The sequence below is a fragment of the Camelus bactrianus genome, chromosome 19 (assembly GCF_048773025.1).
Source record: "Camelus bactrianus isolate YW-2024 breed Bactrian camel chromosome 19, ASM4877302v1, whole genome shotgun sequence".
Taxonomy (NCBI): Eukaryota; Metazoa; Chordata; class Mammalia; order Artiodactyla; family Camelidae; genus Camelus; species Camelus bactrianus.
This window is the reverse complement of record NC_133557.1, coordinates 17,151,404-17,163,453: the sequence shown is the minus strand read 5'-3', so window position 1 is coordinate 17,163,453 and position 12,050 is coordinate 17,151,404. Positions and strand designations below refer to the sequence as shown.

Genomic DNA, 12,050 nt, shown 5'->3' with positions numbered 1-12,050 from the left:
TCAGTAGGGTGTGTCTCTGCATTAGGGATTCCTAACCTCTGTGAGATGAGCTAGTCCCTCAAAGCCATGATTTGATTAAAGTTCTTGAAAGCGAAGTTTTGCTTTGAATCATTCTGCAGCTCTAGGGGCAGGGGCCTTCTGAGCTCAGAGTTCGGGCTTAGAAACTGACTGTCATTCTCCTTCCCTGAGCAGGCCTCTGGGGTGCAGTGTTCTCAAGGTGAGAGGATATCAGAGTCACTTTCAAAGTGCACCCCACTCACTCTACCCAGTGCCTTAGTCATGGCAGTGTATAGCCTGGTTGGTGCAGTTATCACAACGCACACACGTTCTCACAGAGCCATACAGCTCCAAAATTTTACCTGGGTAGGCCACCTTTGCCTATTTTGAATATAGTAGGTATGGCTACCACCCTGGAAGGTATGCTGCCCACGGAATATCAAAAAAATCCTCTCTCCCTGTGCTCTCAAAGCCCTTAAGCCCCAAGTTCATCATTTGAACATATGGGGAGACATAAGGAGAGACACGTTGTTGCTGTAGTTCACTCATTAATTTCCTCCCTTTCCTTGGTGGTTTTCCAAGGTCAATCAGATGTCTCTCTGTTCTTTCAGCTGCTCAAATGTAAGCACAGTGGTAGCAGCAATTATGTTTTCCCTTTAACAGTTTTTTATTACAGTAATTTTCAAATATGTATTATGGACCTCCATGAACTCATCACATAACCTCAACAATATCAACATCTTTCTAATCTTATTTCATTTATTTCCCATCCCTCTTCATTCTCTTTCCTACCCACTACCATACAGGGTTTTCCCCTTGCCCCCCCACCCCATCTTCTGATCTTTTAAAGCAAATTCCAAATGTTCTGTCATTTCATCTGTAATACTCAGTATATAACTTAACAGAAATTTGGTAAAACTTTTTATTGAAGTATAATATACATAAAGAAAAATGAACATAAGTGTAGAGGCTGGTGAATTTTTACAAACTGAATGGACCTATATAATCAGCACCCAGATCAAGACACACAGCGTTACCAGCACCAAGCTATAGACTTTTCTGGATAAATTCAGTGTTAATCTCCAACTTGTCCTTTATTAAATATTCTAAACCTATTCTGGTGCATAATTAAAACTTTTATGGTATGTCTGAAGTTTTAAGTAAATATAGGTAAGTTTTCATCCTAGATACATAAAATAGAATTTGACTAACTCTATTTAAAAAAGTTATTAGTCTCCATGAGTTGATTACTTCACCACTATTGATTAATATGTTTAGATAATTTTGACTCCCAAATACTATACTAAAGACAGTGTCTTCCAAACATGTCCCAAAAGTTGAATCCTGTAACTAGACATTAAATTAGGAAACCCCAATCATAGGAGAAAGACAACAACAACAATACTAAAGCCTTGAAATTGATAATAATTAGACTGCTTTATTTTCAGTGAAAAATAAGCAGTAATGCCCATATTCAATCCAGGCTAAAAACTAATGACTTGAATGTATTAACAATGTTTGAGTAATAGTGCTTCAAAAGACCTATAACTATAGTGCCACTAACATACCTAAAAATAGCAATAAATTCTTTAGTATCATCTAATACTCAGTTTACTAAAATTTTCCTTATTGCACAAAAGTGTTTTTTTTACTTCATGCTTTAGCTGATGGCCCATATAAAACTTATTGTAGGTTTGAAAGATATATTTTCTAATCTATCTTTTATTGTTTTCATATTACCCCTGATTTCATTTAGTGCTTATGCTCTGTGCTTGCTAACTTATTAACAAAGAAAAATGTAGTCATTCTGTCATAATTATTGCATCTTTGGTTAGAAGAGATCTTAAAAATTGACCCAGCCAACCTTTCTAAACCTGTACTAACTGGGTTTAGTATAACACCTACTTACAGACATTGCTGTAACCCTCCTTCAGTAAAGTCATTTGTATTGTTCTGGATTTGCCTTTCTCTGGCAGCATTTCTCATCTACCTCCACATATTCTTAAAGTTCTGTGTGAATTCTATTCTCTTATCTTCCCCTTTTCATGTGGGTAAGTCAGCTTGAGGTTATGTGACTCCCCTTTTCAGGGGGAAAAAGAAGCCTGGGTTCAAATCTCAGTTGTCCCACTTACTGTGTGACCTGAGGCAGTGTATTTAACCTCCCCAAATATTTGTAACATGTCTTTACTTTTTCAGTGGACTGCATTAAATAATACCACAAATTATTTAAAATATCCAAAAGCTCCCCAAATTTGTAGGCAGGGAGGAAGAAAATTATCAGGTCTCTGCCTATCTTACCTAATTACAACTTAGGGAGCATTGCCCAAGGAGCCAGGATGGGAGGTTCCTAGGTGCAGAAAGTGGGAGAGGAGACACAGGAAAGGAAATGGTAGCTAATATTTACTGAGTGCCTGTAATCACTTTTCCATGTTCTCATTGGACCTCATAGCAGCCCTGGTGATTTTACGATCAGAGAAACATTGACTCTGCCAGGGTAGCCAGGTGGTTAAGAGGAATAGTCTGGATTGAAAACCTTGCGTTGCCACTGTGTGACCTAAGGCAGGTCCCTTGGCCTCTCTGTTTCTGATTCCTCGTCGGTAACACGGAGGCAAGGAGCATCCGTTCCATAGAGTGTTGATGAGGATTAGATGAAATGTGTAAGGTGCCACACACACAGTACCTGATATGTGATCAGCATTCAGCAAGGCAAACTGCTGTTTATCCTTTACTTCTTTTTAGACTTAACAGTCTTTTTAAAGGAAGGCTATGGAGTTTTAGTAGCTTATTAACATTCAATATTGTGAACACAGATTTAGTAGATTTTCCAACAACCACAACAGAACTTTATCAAACATATGAGTGCTTTCCTTTCAAACCGGTCATATTGAAGCCCCCTTACTTATTCCAGTGTTTCCTTTGCCTCAAAATGTATTTGGACTTCTTTTTACTAATTTTTAATCTATAGGTTTTTTTTTTTTTTGCTAAAATTACTACTAGGATGAAGATGAATACTTACATAATTACATTTATTTATTCAACAAACTTTCATTGACTGCCTGCTATTTGTCACCTACTGCTGGACACTAGGGTTATTTATAGCAGTGAACAAGTAAGAACATTTCCCTGTGGCATTTGTAATCTAGGGGGCAAAAAGCTTTCACCATCTTGGATTGTGTAAAAAATGTGACAGTGCTAAATGACATTGTTAAAACTGCTGAAAGGAAAAACGTGCAGATTTTGGAATTTTTTGTAGCTATATCCATATATCCAATACTTTCATTGGTACAAGATCACATCCATGATACATTGCCCAAAGGAAGACAGATTCCTTCTTTATGAGTAGAATGAGATGTAATGAGGGAGACACCAATCTGTATCTGTGCAATGATGTAACCAGCCCTTTAAATACAAATTTGGAGTAAAACAAGGAGCTCCTTTATTTCTTCTCTGCTTGACTGTGACTTTGCAGCCACTCATTTATGAACTTGAAATAGGAAGCACAGTTACATTAAATAACACTATTGAAACTAAGTTATCATTCACCAGTGGCCTGGTGATAATTAAAAATGGTTATGTACCCAAGAATATTTGTTAGGGTCCATTAGTTAGCATGTCTAAAAAAGTGTGTTGATTTCTTAAAACTTTCCAAATATTTGTGTTTATTCAATTTTAACACCTTAATGTTAAATAATTGCAAAATACATACATAAGTAACATATGTAAATCAACATAATTGTAGAGTCCTGAAATTCACAGGGGCTTTAAAGATAATTTAGGGTGGTGACACAGTGCAAAAATGCCCTCAGCCTATACCCAACACCTCTGGTGATGGAGAATGTTTAACTATAGACCAGAGGTCATGGGCATATACTAGAAAGATGGGAATTTGTCTAAGACAGGAGTGGTAGTTACCTATGGGAAGCTTTTGGGCCCTATCTGTAAATACAGTGTTTGGCTAAGACTTAGCTTCCACAGTCCAGTTTCTGCCTGTGGACCTCCAGTTTTAGCCCTTCCAGTAAACTTTGGCATTGGCTAGAGAAATATTCCAAGATCTTGTTGGCTTTCTAAATTTGTAATTAACCATTATAGCATACAGTTTTAACCATATATTCAATTAGCTAATATTTATTAAGTGTCCATGGTGCATGAATTGTGTAAGATATGGTAGCATGGAGCAAAACTACCATCAATGGAGATTTCAAGTTTATGAATTAGTGGCTCTAAAGTTGGAGTCAAACGTGAAATAGAGGAAATGGATCAGGTCTGGGGAAGACAGCGACTCTGGCTTGAGACACATTGAACCTGGAAGGCAATGGGCCATCCGAGAGCAGATAACTGCTGGGCAGCTGGCTCCATAGTTGGGAGAAAGGCGGCTTTGGGGACTGTTGCCATGGAAGGTGGGACTTGAAGCAGTTGGAGGAGAGAAGGTCAGCAATAGAAAGTGAGTGGTCTGAGAGAGTCTAGGATGGCAGGATGCTTGGTGCCTGCTAAGTACCAAGTAAATGTTTATGAATTCATTTATCAACAGCTGTGTTCCTTTTGAAGTAGTTCTGTAATCAACTTTCCTTATTCGGTAATTGTAACATTGTGAACCAAGTACAATTTTCTTATTTCTTTGGGGAAACTCTTTTCTATTTCAAAGGTTTGAGAAATGGAGGTTTTCGTGTAATAACCTTTCCTTTTTTTTTCTTTTTAGATTTCTATAAGTAATTCACAAACTCATAACAGTCAGAAAATACACAAGTATAGAGAATAAAGTTTGTCCCTTTTACCTCTCTCCTCACTCTTTCCCATCTTTTTCTATGACTTTCCATGAAGTGTCCCTAAGAGAAGCTGTGTTCTGAGCAGCATCTGGGTTGGAGATCAGAGAACACGATTCCTCTCGTGTGTCTTTGACTCCCAGTGACCATGGATGACTTTATACTAATGTTCAGTGACTGCCTCCCCAGGAGATGTACTTGTTTGCCCTTAGTGGTAGGTGGGTGACCTTGCCTTTATAGGAAGTCATTCAACTGCATAGTTTGTACATAGCTGGAGCGCCATATTATGGACTTTAGGAAGCTCTGTTGCAGCTGGACAGATGTAGATTGGGGGAAAATCTCATTTTTAGGGTATAGAAAATCACTGGTGTGTGAGTACGTGTGTATGTGTGTGCTCAGGCACACACACACGTACCCGGATGGGATGCCTAAAGAGTTGTGAAGTATCTTTAGTGCTGCACTGAATTTTGGATATTATTACTTGTACCAGTCTCTAGTTGATCAAAATAATTATCTTTTAAAAAATTTTTTTATCGATTTATAATCATTTTACAATGTTGTGTCAAATTCCAGTGTAGAGCACAATTTTTCAGTCATACATGAACATATATATGTTCATTGTCACATTTTTTTCTCTGTGAGCTACCAGAAGATCTTGTGTATATTTCCCTGTGCTATACAGTATAATCTTGTTTATCTATTCTACAATTTTGAAATCCCATCTATTTCTTCCAAAATAATTATCTTTAGGGAATGTTAGTGAGAAGTAGTCATGAGACAGTGTACATTTTAGTAGGTTCCCCATTCGCCCAGTTTTATTGCATGTAATGGACCTAAGTTTCTAGAGTTGATGTTTGGCCATCATTTGGAGGTAACCTTGTTAGAGGCAGTAAGAGCCTAAATGTGTCTAACGTCTCCCAGGATTGTCTCCTCAGTGTTAAATATGCAGAAGAATAGGTGCTCGAGGAAGATTGTTATTTGGTAGGGAGGATGAGAAGAGAAATTATGTGATTGCCCTTAGTGTTTGCAGCATATCACGGGATCGAAATGAAAATGAAACATTGGTCCAGAGCAAAAGCACTGAAAGGGTATATACTGTTTGACAACTTACTAATCTCTGGTCTTCCCCATCTTGGTAAAATAGTACCTTCCTGGACTTGGGTGTTCAAGTCAGAAACCTGGGAGTCATCTTCAACAACTCTGTCCCTCACGCCCACTCCACCCAGAAGGCTGCTGATCCCACCTCCAGCACACGGCAAGGCCACCCTCACGCCAGCGCCCCCGTGCGGGTTGCTGCGCTCACTGCGCGGCGTCCGCGGCAGCCTTGCTCTCGTGCACCTCTCCCCGGCATTCCGCACTTCGGCCAGAGTGATCTTTTTGGAGACATAAATCAAGGGTGGATTTACACCCCTGCTTAAAACTCTTAAACAGTTTCCCACTGCACTTACGATAAAAGTTTTAAATCCCCAACTTGGTCTGCAAGGCTATGTGTGACGTAGCCTCGGACTAACTAACATTACCTTGAGTCCTCTCACCTCCATTTAGCACCATCCATCCAGTTCTGGAGCCACGGCATCCTTATATTTGAACCTTACTTTTTCTGTAGGCATCACAATTCAGTAGCATTTATGTTTCCCAACACGAGTAAGAAGAGACTTTAAACCTATGTCTACTTCTCTTTTCCTCCTCCTTTTGTCAGTTTCTGATTATTTTCTATATTATGCCTGTTTTCTTTCAAGAATTCTTATTAATAGTTGCCTTGTATTTCACATTATATTTGGGCAGTAGTTGTTGAGATTTAACTATAGGTTTTACTTATTTCTTTGATCAACACTGCTTCTTATATCTCAATTTGACTTTTATTTCTTAAGTTTCTTTCTTTCTTTCTTTAAATTTTTAAAAATTTAAAAATTGAAGTATAGTTAGTTTACAATATTGTGTCAATTATTTGCTTATTTTTAATGGAGGTACCCGGGATTGAACCCAGGACCTTGTGCATGCTAAGCACTCTCTCTCCCACTGAGCTATACCCTCCCTCCTATTTCTTAAATTTAATTAATTAAGCTTTGCTAAGATACAACTTTGAGTCTCTTCTCCTACCTCTTCCCCCCCAACCCCCTGAAATGTATGGGTGGTGAACTGCATGGAGCTCTTACATACCCCAAAATATCTTCATTTTGCCTTCTTACTTAAATGGTGGTTTTAGGGGGATATAGGATTCCAAGTTTAAAATGATTTTTTCTTTAAAACTTTGTAGAAATTGCTTCATTTGTGTTTTAGCATCTGATGTTACAGGTAAGTCTGGTGCAAACCCACTTTTCCTTTTGTCATGGTTAGCACTCCCACCATCCTCCCCCACCTTATGTTGCCTGGGTCTCTTTATTTTTGCAATTTAAAAATTTCACCAAGTTGTATTTAGGTGTTTCTTTTTTTCAATGTTGTTATAAACCATTGACAGACCCTTTCAACTTAGCACCCAGGTCCCTCTTCAACTCGGAGAAGTTTGGTCCTCTTCTTTCTTTGGTAATTTTTTCCCCCTCCATCCTCTTCCTTTTAAAAAGCTAGACATTTATTAGATTATGTTGGATCATCTAGACTTATTCTTCCCCCAACCCCCTACTGGCTTGGTATGGAGGAATTTATCAGTTCAATCTTCCAGATCATTACTTCTAGTGGAAAAGGTCTGTATCACCTTTTGCTATACAGACCTCTGTTGAGGGATTTAAAAAATTATTTTGTTTGTAGTTTTGTTTCTTTATTCTTCACTAGTAACTTTTAGTATTGCTTTCCCCTACCTTAGTATCTTTAAAGATGTTTGAAATGGCATCTTCACAGATCTTTCAGAGAATACTAAAATTATTTTGTTTCCTTTGTTAACCCGGCTTCCTCTTGGCTTGGTTCCTCTATTCAATTTGGTGCCCCTTTTCAGTCCATTGTTTTTCTTAGTATTTTATTCTTAGTTGGTTTTCTGTTCACATTTCTGAATAAGGATCCAGGTCAGCAGTTTTCAATCCTAAGGGTACATTACATTATCTGGAGAGCATTTAAATACAAATGCCTGCCTCCTCATTCCCTCTATAGATGCTGATTTTCGTTAGATTAATGTGGGGCCTAGGCAATTGGCATTTTCTTTTCTTTTTTTTTTTTTTTTGAGGTATGATTGATATATAACATTATGTTAGTTTCAGGTGTATGACATGATGATTCGATATTTGTATATGTTGTGAAATGATCACCATAATAAGTGATGGGTTAATATCCATCACCATACATAGTTTCAGAAGTTGTTTTTTTCTTGTGATTAGGACTTTTATGATCTACCCTCTTAGAAATTTTCAAATGTGCAATATGGTATTATTAACAATAGCCACACGCTGTACTTATTTATTTTATAAGTAAAAAAGTATACCCATGACTTATTTATTTTATAACTGGAAATTTGTACCTTTTGACCCCCTTCACCAGTTTCACCAACATCCCCTACTAAGACCACCACAAAGAGATCAGAGAACAAAACTACAGCGGGCCTGCCAAGTCCAGGGCAGATGCCTCTGGAGTTCAGCTCCTGGGTACAGAATGGCAGGGCTGCAAATTAACAGAAAGAAAAAGAAAGAAAAAGAAAAAGAAAGAAAGGAAGAAAGGAAGAAAGGGAGGGAGGAAGGAAGAAGGAAGGAAGGAAAGAAAGAAAAGAAAAGAAAGAAAAGGCTAAGTAGTGAAAGAGCTCAGGGTTACCATTACCACATTAGATCCAAATCACAGCAGTTGTTTGAGGTTCCTCAGAATGCTGAGTGTTAACTGCACCACGAGTGTAGTGGGGATGCTTCCTCATCCCAGCCAGCCCTGGGCAAGTGTTGTCCGGGTGCCCAATCTGGGCTCCCTTCTGCTGGGATTTCTGGGGTAAGGGGGAGCCAGGATGACTTGAAGCACTTGCTGTGCAGCCCCTGACTGCTCTTCCAATGGAGCAACATTAAAAAAAAAAAACCCACAACCTCCTGGGGTGCATGATTTGATAACTGGGAAAAAAACTTCCCGCAGACCCAAGTGGCTTTCACACATTCAGGTGTTCAGTATTATTATCCAGGAGCAGAAATGATGAGTTCTGGGTTTGAGAGGCCCAGGGTGTCTCTCTCTGTGATACAAAAGGGCACAGCACCCGCTTCCCCCATTTCATTCTTGTAGAATTCATTTCCATCTGTTCTAACACCAACCAAGGACACTGTGGCCTTTATCTCATTTCCTTGTGCACTGCCCCTTGATCCCACCTTTCCCCTGGGTTTTGACACAGAGTTTGGATGAACTGAGTGCAGATAGAGCTGAGGAAGTGTGGAGGAGAATTACAGTTATTCACTTATCTTGTTGAAAATGCTCTGAGAGGATGCGGAATGGTGTGGGCCCTGAAGACAGGCCCCTCATTAGGCAGTGGCAGGATTAAAGGAGAGGGTGCCCTTTCCACCTGCCATGTGATAAGGTTATTTGTGGCAAATAATTTTGTGGATAAGAATTTGTGGCAAAACTCGTGCCATGAGAGTGAGTCTACCACGGATGTGACACTGACAGCTTTGCTGATAACTGTGCTTAAAGGACCCTCTGATACTGTCTGTTACCTCACTGCGTCACGTTTTTACCTGCTTCTCTTTCCACTGTTTCTTGCCCAGGTCTATTTTTACCCTTGTGTTCTTATTTTTTTGCCCTCTTTAACTTAAACTTTCTGGTTAAAAAACAACAAACCAAACAAATATCAGACCTTCTAACTTCACATTAGCTATCACGCCCTGCCAAGTCACTGACCCTGAGTACCTGCCAGGAGATATTTTTATTGCCTTTGGTTTCATTATAGATGACAAAATACGTGGAATTGGATTTCTTTTTCCCAGGATTTGGTTGCTAGTTGTTTATTCCAACACCAGATGGTATTTTCTGATTGAAGTTATTTATAAGCAGTTTGAGTCTTATAAACCCTTTTGATATTGTTGGATCACCTCGGAGTCCTGTGTGACCCCATATGTTGAGAGGAGATTAAAAACAAACAAACTTCTGAAAAGTTGACACCAAACTTGGGAATTGAAGCAATCACTGTCCCTCAGACTAATAATCTACTGGTCTTAAGATGACTTGTACTTTTGGGGAATCTATAATTTCCTTGAAATTGCTAGTCTTAGAAAAAGCCACAGTTATTTTTCCTGGGTTACTGTGATGCCTTCAGTTCTAATTTTGATGTAAGTGCAAAGAACAGATTGTGTCCAGCCCAAGTTACATTTATAACTTCAAACAATTGTTCTCTCATAGTCCTTAGCAAAAAAATTTTAAAGAAAAGACTTATAAAGACTTCCTCCCTTCCGTCCCAATTATAGTTGATACTTTAACTAACCAAGTGTGTTTGAGCACAATCTTTGGCAAAGTAGCTAATGTTTCATAATCACTGTTTTTGGATTTGAACTAAATGAAAGAGAGTTCATGATACTATTTGGTGAAGTCTATTAAACAACTTACTCTTATCAGTAAACATATAAGATTCATATATATCAATTCCTCCACTAGGAACTGAAGATGATGAAAATTAACTATAAATCAGGGAAATGAAAATCCTTGAGTTCTGAACTTTTGCATAGGCAAAAGCGAACAGCAAGACCTTGAATAATTGACATTTCTTCTCTGGACTATGAAATTGGACTCTCTGTGGCAAGTATAAACTTCATATTTGTGACTTACTCCAGTATGTACTTAGTAGATTACCTAGAAATACAACTAAAGGAAGTTAGGCATTACCTTATCAAGGACATTTTAAGGTAAAATTATATCATAGAATGGAAAGATATCCCCACATCCATGGTTTTGGAAGACTTGATACTGTAAAGATGCAGTACTACCCAAAGTGATCTACAGATTCAATGCAATCTCTATTCAAATCATGGCCGGCTTTTATATATAAATGGAAAAGTTGATACTAAAATTCATATGGAATTGCCAGGGAATCCAAATAGTCGATCTTGAAAAAGAAAGATATAGTTGGAGGACTCATGCTTCCCAATTTTAAAAAAGCAATAATAATCAAATCAGTGTGGTTCTGACATAATGGACAGATTGATCAATAGAATAGAATTGAAACTCCAGAAATAAACCCATAGATCTAAATAGTCAATTGATTTTTGATAAGGGTGCCAAGTTCATTCAGTGGGGGAAAGGACAATCTCTTCAACAAATGGTGCTGGACAGTTGGATATCCACATGCAAAAGAATGAAGTTGGATTCCAGCCTTACACCATGTACTAAAATTAACTCAAAATGAATCAAAGACCTAATTGTAATTGCCAAAACTTTTAAAACATAAAGGTAAATCTTCACAACCTTGGATTTGGTAATGGATTCTCAGAAATGACACCAATAGTATAAGCAACAGAAAGAAAAAAATAGATATTTTGGACTCCATCAAAATATACAACCTTGTGCATCAAAGGACATTATTGAGAAAGTGGAAAGACAATCTACAGAATGGGAGAAAATATGCAAATCTGAGAAGAGCCTAGTATCCGAAATATATTAAAAAAAAATAACTCTTACAACTCAACAACAAAAAGACATACAACCCAATTAAAATATGGGCAAAGACTTGGAATTTATCCAGAGAAGATATACAAATGGCCAAACATATGAAAAGATGTTCAACATCATTGGTCATTAAGGAAATATAAGTCAAAATCACAATGAGGTACAACTTCATACCCACAAAGATGACTATAATTTTAAAAATGTACCAAACAGAAAGTAATGAAGTGTTGATGAGGATGTTAGAACCCTTGTGCTTTGCTGGTAAGAATGTAAAATTGTGTAGCCACTGTGGAAGACAGTTTGGCTGATCCTCATAAAGTTAAATATAGAATTACTGTATGAGCCAGCAATTCTGCTTCTGCATATATACCCCAAATAGCTGAAGACAGATATTCAAACAAATACTTGTACACAGATGTTCATGGCAGCACTATTTGCAGTAGTCAAAAGGTAGAAACAACCCACATGTCCCTCAGTGGATGAATGGATGAACAAAATGTGATATATCCATACGATGGAGTATTTTTCAGCCATAAAAGGGAATAAGGTACTGATGCATGCTGCGATGTGGAGGAACCTCAAAACATGCTAAGTGAAAGGAGGCAGACGTGAAAAATCACATCTTGTGTGATTGCATTTATATGAAATATCCGGAATAGGTAAATTCATGGAGACATAAAGCATATTAGTGGTTGCCAGGGGCTGAAGCAAGGGGAACAGGAGTGACTGCTTAATGAGTACAAGGTT

The 12,050-nt window shown here is 38.0% G+C and overlaps 1 protein-coding gene across 11 annotated transcripts in view; it reads left to right on the top strand.

The window, feature by feature from the left end:
• ZHX3 (zinc fingers and homeoboxes 3) overlaps positions 1-12,050 on the top strand; it is a 120,924-nt gene that overhangs the window by 41,877 nt on the left and 66,997 nt on the right. For 2 of the 11 annotated variants that reach the window (XM_074347284.1, XM_074347283.1), the window contains exon 2: positions 10,296-10,436. The exons of the other annotated variants lie outside the window; for them this stretch is intronic. The gene's annotated coding sequence lies outside the window, so the exon portion shown is untranslated. The remainder of the gene's footprint in view (positions 1-10,295; positions 10,437-12,050) is intronic. 11 annotated transcript variants of the gene reach the window in all.